The sequence below is a fragment of the Mchenga conophoros genome, linkage group LG14 (genome assembly GCF_057382185.1).
Source record: "Mchenga conophoros isolate Kocher_MC1m ecotype Shallow Benthic linkage group LG14, M_conophoros_male_GT1.1, whole genome shotgun sequence".
In the NCBI taxonomy this organism is placed as follows: domain Eukaryota; kingdom Metazoa; phylum Chordata; class Actinopteri; order Cichliformes; family Cichlidae; genus Mchenga; species Mchenga conophoros.
Window position 1 is genome coordinate 17,642,037 of NC_140539.1, and position 6,699 is coordinate 17,648,735.

Consider the following 6,699-nt stretch of genomic DNA (forward strand, 5'->3'; position numbering starts at 1 on the left):
AAGCATGGTCGTTAAATATAGGTAAGTTGTAGAAAAGTGCTAACCTGTTCTCAAGAATAGGGAAATTATGTGGTAACTGGCTAGACTGTAACCATACTTGTTTCATTTTAACACTGAATATATTATATTAGATTATAATATTGAATTTTCAGTGTTAATTTAAAAAAAAATTAACAATGAAATCTAGTTTATGAAGAAACCCTCAGAAATTCTCAACACAGTGTCACAACAAAGCGTGTAATAGATTCACATGTTGTCCTCTAGTGGACCAGCTGGTCTGTTAGGAGAACATTTTGTCAGGTTAAAACAAACAAAAACAAAAACAAAAAACTTTTTATGCAGACTTGATTGATTTTTGTGTGTTGAAAAAACATTAACTGGTCTCACTAGCCTTTTGAAATGTTTAGCGCCACTTCTCTTTGGTAAGAATTTCTTCATGCAACCTGTCTTCAACGCTACACATCACAAAGTGCTATATTTATAGACTGCGGACTGATAGATGACACCAATAATCCTGGTCACATACTCCGACCTGTCCGTGACTTCCCAGCTCTCATTGTTCCCAGAAGATGATGGCCAAGGATGAAAGAAATTCATTCATACAGTACACTGAAGACATAAAATAAAGAAAGAAAAATCTGACTCATTTGCTGCTTGATCGTCTCTTCACCCTTGCATCCATGGACAATGACATCTTCCAAATGAATACGCTAAGAATGGAACGGATGCTGGCCTCTTGTTTAGCTCAATTACTGCTGTGTGATGAATGGAAAAACCTTGAGTGAAAATCTTTCTATTACTCTGCTGAAATATATGAAAATAAGGTAACATCATAATGTGAAATGAGAATGATTTGGTCAATGCGTTGTATTGAGTGCTATGAAGGACATATCAAGGATACTTTTTCAGCTCACTGGCATTGTTTTTGTTGGAGTAGTGCAAGACAGGGAACAGGATGAATATTTAATCAGTTACCTTTTTGGCTACACCATCTTTTTTTTTTTTTTGCAAAGTTGCAAGTTGGGATTATATTTCTACAAGCGCAGCAGAATGAAAGTTGAGCAGGTTCTATGGATTTTATTCAGCAGTGTTTGTCACTTTTTTGCAAAACAGCACTAGTCAGAGGACAGAGCATAAAGGTTAAAATTCCTTTTTTTCTTACACTTGTGCACTTCTCTATGGCAGGACGTTTCAAGTGACTGAAGAAAACAAAGAATGGTGATGAGATGGAGTTAAGTGTGGAAAATCAAATCAAAACCCTCAGATTCTCTTTTGCCCTCCAACCCAGTGTATGTCACAAAAGCGAACTGGGCGTTGTATGGCTTCTGTACAGTATGTTGCCTGAGTACATAAAGGAGACTGTTATTCCGCCGATATTGCACTCTCTGACCCGTGAAGCATAGCTTGGTTTAGCTCTGTAGTAGTTCTGCAACATATATCCTTTCATCCATAAACAGGGAGCGAAATGTCTTTTATTTTCTGGCCCAGCAGACAGATGGTGGGTTTCTTCTGTGAAGCATAATCTCCCAGCAAAGCTGAGATAAAACAGGTTTAATACTGTAAAATCCAGAGGTTTTATCCCTGCTCTGGTGATACCACACATATGGCTCAAAGGAAGGGGGAGGGGGGAAACAACAGCTGACCAGACATCATGCGACATTTGAGGCTTCTTCCATGCAGTTATTATTATTATTATTATTATTGTTATTACTCTTTCTCTAAAAAATAATTAAATTCTCAGTAGTACGATACACGGGAAAAGGTTTAACAGATTTTAATGAACAAACTTAGAAATCAACAACTTAGAATTTCGTAATACTTTACTAAATTTTCTTAGTTCCTTAGTTCCTTGGTTTCCTTTTCTACAGAGCCTGTTTCCAGTTTCTTTGAGGCTTCTGCATGGCAGTGTTTCCAGTGTGAAAGTGCGTCAGGCAGGTTTTTCCGGAGGGTGAACTGGCGAGCGTTCTAAGAGGTTTTCTGCAATGAAGGAGAGACACAGAAAGTAAGTACTGAATAGAGTTTCTTCTTAAACAAACAGAAAATCCACAAAAGAAAGTGAGTGCCCTGGGTATTACTACCATAGTGGCAATCAATGGAGTGGAGAGCCATGGTTAAATACTGCTGGTAAGTAGGAAAGAAGAAAAGTCAACACTTCCATAGACAAGGTAGGTTTTCCCTTTCGTTGGCATTATCTGTCTTCTTTTTCTTTGTGCTTTAGATCTGTAGATCTCTCCACATCTGTCATTTTCCTCTGATTGGATTTCATTCGTTCCCTGTTGTTGAACGCTCCAGTTGTTTTGTGATAAACTACTGAACTTCAATTCAGTTCAGTTTTATTTATATAGCACCTATAATTCACTTCAAACCACTACATGTTGTAAGTTAAAGATCCTACAGTATTAGAAAGAAACCTCCAAATTCATGACACCCTCTAAGCAATAAGTTGGGAGCAGTGGGAAGAGAAAACTTCATTTTAAGAGGAAGAAACTTTCAGCAGAACCAGACACATCCTCAGCCGGGAAAGGCAGCCTTCTACTGCTTGTAGTAGGGGATGACGGGAGGAAGACAGAAGAAAAGGAACACTAAAGGAGATTATTCAATACTAACTAACAATTAAATGCAATGGCGGTGTATAAACATAACGTCAGGGATTTGCAGTCACATAAACATGGAGACTGAAAACAGAAGAGTGCACCTTGAGATGACTGTTATTGTGATTTGGTGCTATATTAAGGAAAAAAAACTGAAGTTATGATAAAAAAAAAAAAAAGCTTGGTGCATCAGGGGAAGCCCCCAGGAAAGTTTTAAGCGGAATCATAAAAGTGGAGCTAGTATAACTTGTATCCTTGTGTTTTAGCCTAGCCTGAAAATGGAAGCAAAAAGTGAATGTCATTTGATTCTATTCTTGAAATTTGGTGAATTTAGTGCACTGAAAAAACAAACAAACAACCAAAAAAGCAGTACATTATTATGAGATTACTGCAATTTCCCATTATTGTGTAATTAAGGCAACATGCTGTGGCATAGGCACAAAAGCCAGAAATCATGTCAGCAAATTGGAGAAAAATCATGTGGGACTACCTGTCAATTACTCTGAAGCATGTTTTACAAGTGATGAATTTTATAAAGGAGGTTCCAAAATTGAAAAAGAAGTAGACATTTACAGATCTTTCATGGAAATGGATTTCCCCCGAGGACAAATGACATGATCTTTAATGTGAATCATTGTATCGTGACTTGTCCTACCTGCCTCGCCTTTCAGTGGGTTACTGTACAATATGCTACATTTAACTTTACATCTTTGTCATACTTTGTGCCCACTCCTTACAGAATATTTGACAGCCTGACATGCGAATGGTTGCATTAGTACCAACAGAGCACTGCTGCACCGAAAACCTGCTTTAAAAAGAAAACCAGTAAATAATTTCACTTAATGCTTTTCTCAGGTTTGATGAGTCGATGTGTGGATCTTCTTTCCAGCTTCCCAGTTTTCCTTGGCTTTCACAGTAATTTAGACAATCCGTAACTGCTATCCTCAATGTACTGTTGAGTGAAAGGATGCTGCGAAGTTGACGAGGAACAGGCAGATGGACCTGACAGTGAATCAGACTTGGTGGCGGCATGGATGGTGGACGGGGGGGAGGGGGAGGGGGGACCTCACAGAGAGGGACGGAGAGTGAAGAGAAGCAAGACCCGCGAAATGAGAAAAAAGGGCGAGAAGATATGTGGGTGTCAAGCTTGGTGACATGAGACAGACTGATTCACATAGGAAAGGGCATGTTAAATGAAAGTGGGGATTGTGACAGCACCACGGGCACGGATTGCACTCTTATCAAGCGCAGCTGCATCCATTTCCCCTCAGAGGTGACACTCGCACACACGCAGACACACACGAGCATCCATGTAAGAAACCAGTGCCACATCCTCTCACTGCTCCTTTTAAAACTTGTTAGCTTGTTGCCAAAGATTTTGTTCCCCGTAAAAGTTGTCTCCAGCCGAGGCGCTGAAATGTGTTGCTACTGTATTGTGACGTGACTTTGTACTTGGGTGTTTGCAGCTGAGCCCGGTGCTCACAAACAGCTCTGCATGTAACCTTATAGTGGTATAACACACCCATGCTGTTGTTTTGTGCCACATCCAGATGAATCACCTGAACTGAAACTGATTTATTGCTTAGCTGTTATCACAGCACTGCTTGGACTTCTAGTAAGAATAGGGTTGCTATTCAAACTACAGCTATGCAGCCAATGCGGCTGGAAAGGATGGAATATTAAAGTCAAAAAGGGCATATGTATTTATATCCATCCATTATTTTCTGCTTATCCACTTCAGGGTTGCGGGGATACTGGAGCCTATCCCAGCTGCCATAGGGCAAGAGGCAGGGTACACCCTTGGCAGGTTACCAGTCTGCCTCAGTACTAACACAGAGAGACAGTCAACCATTCACACTCACATTCACCAAACAGAATCACTAAATAACCAAACCCTACTAACTGCATGTCTTTGGACTGTGAGATGAAGCCAGAGTTCCTGGAGAGAAGTCAAGAAAACATGCAGACAACATCCAAAGTCCACACATCAAGACATCAGCCTGATGGCAGATCCAATCCCAGAGCCTTCTTGCTGTGAGGCAACAGTGCTAACCACTCTGCTGAGAACAGGACAACCACAAGTCTTTTTACAGCTCATGTTACCAGATATTCTGTTCCTCACTTCATTCATATGCAAATAGGCACTTTCTAAACTTTTGCCTACAGTCCATCTCTCTGACCTTCAACTATAGCCGCAGGCAGAGATAAGCATGAATACACACCAGAGAAAGACTCAAGGCCAACAACAGAGTCCAATCGTGCCCCATTACAGAGCTTTCCAATATCAAAAGCGGAGACCTGCAAATATCCCTGTGAGTTAAGCAACCACCTCATGGAGCTCCTGTAAAGTCAAGGGCAACATAGAGAGATGGGGGAAAAAAAGAAATAATAAATAAATGTTTGACTCCCCTCTCATTTCTTGTGTTGGAAACATAATTTATTAAATTAAACATGTACCAGCTGGCAAATTATGCACCAATTACACTGTAAATCACAGATGACTCTGCAGCATGACAGTGACTGCACACCGCTGTTAAAAACTCTTCCCCGATTGCTGCTCCCCAGGAGTGAGGGAGTACCCTTTCGCACAGCTTCTGACTTGATTTAAACTTGAAACACACACGCCTCCATCTGCAAAGCCCGACTGCATGCAATAGTACCCCAGAGCCCAGGCGTCCCTGTTCCCAAGTCTATGCTTTACACTGCTTGGCTGAGTTTTATTAATGCAACCCTTCCACATTATCCATCATTTCTCTCTGGGAAAGTTGTGACAGTTAATTAGATGCCACATTTGCTAGAACTATATTAAGGATTCAGTGCTAAAGAAATAGCAGCGATGGTGACCTATGAAGGCAGCAAAATATGCACGTGTTTGTAGGGAAAATGAGAGACAACGCGACTAAACGCTTTAAACTCTTAAAGCTAAGGGGGAGGAACATCAGATAGGCACTATATATCACTATGTCTGTCTGTGGCCAGGCTCACTGAGGTCAGACACTGATATATGATTCACTGTTCCAGCTTTAGATCTGTGTATGGCAGCAGAAAACCGTAATCCTGTGCCGTTACATAGCAGTACAGCAGCCCACATTAAAAGGGATATCATAGTTTGTTGCCTGAGGTTCACACAAAGCTTTAGAGGGTAAAATAATTAGCATTGATGTGTGCTTTTATTATTATGCCTTCAGTTTATTGTGATGTTTTTAATATAATGGATGCAACCTTCTTTTGTACTGTTCGTGAAAAAACTCTAAAAGCGGATCCGGTGTTAGAAGAGCCCTGTATGCACTACAGACATGCCGTCTTCAGGGAATGAAGCCCAGGAGGAGACCTGCTTCTCATGTTTGATGGATGAAGTGCTAAATGCGTCATCCATCACAGATCCACTCTGCTTATAAGATCCCTTTTTGATGGGATAATATAAAAATATGGTGCATGTTCAACAAGGAGTACTACTGTTTGGCAATGGAAATATATTACCATGAGACTAAATAGTCATCTTTTTCAAAGCTGTGCTTCTTGCCAAGGTAAGCATAAAAACCCTCCTTATCAGAGATAACTCTTGAGAGCATGATTGATGAATCTAAGTGTAGCCTACATAGGCTGGATTATGATGACAGAATAACAGGTGGTATAGATTCTGAGCAATATTCTCTGATCTAAAAGCCACACCACCAGGATGAACAAGAAATGCCAAAACAAGTTATTTTGTGCTAATTGAATGAATGGAAACATTTATTGTCTTTGTCAATGGCACAAAAAAGTGAAAAGCTTGCATCGGCCTGAAGGTAATCATGCCACATGTCAAACTGAGACAAACTACAACTCCTTTGTTTAATGATAAATACATATCAAATACTATAAGAAGCAGGAAATGATGTATATAATTACAAAAAAACACGTACTGTCTCAGTGTTTGCAGACTGTAGAGTACAAATACAGCCTTCAACTGTTTGCTACTGAGAAACAGAAGAGATCAATAAAGTTGCTCCACTAAAACCTAATTACAAGTTCATTCCTTAAAGCATGAGTGTCATTTCTATCTCCATTAATGCCTTTGCAAAATCTAAATCCGGCAAGGTTTGTTATTCTTCCCAGAAGACATTAA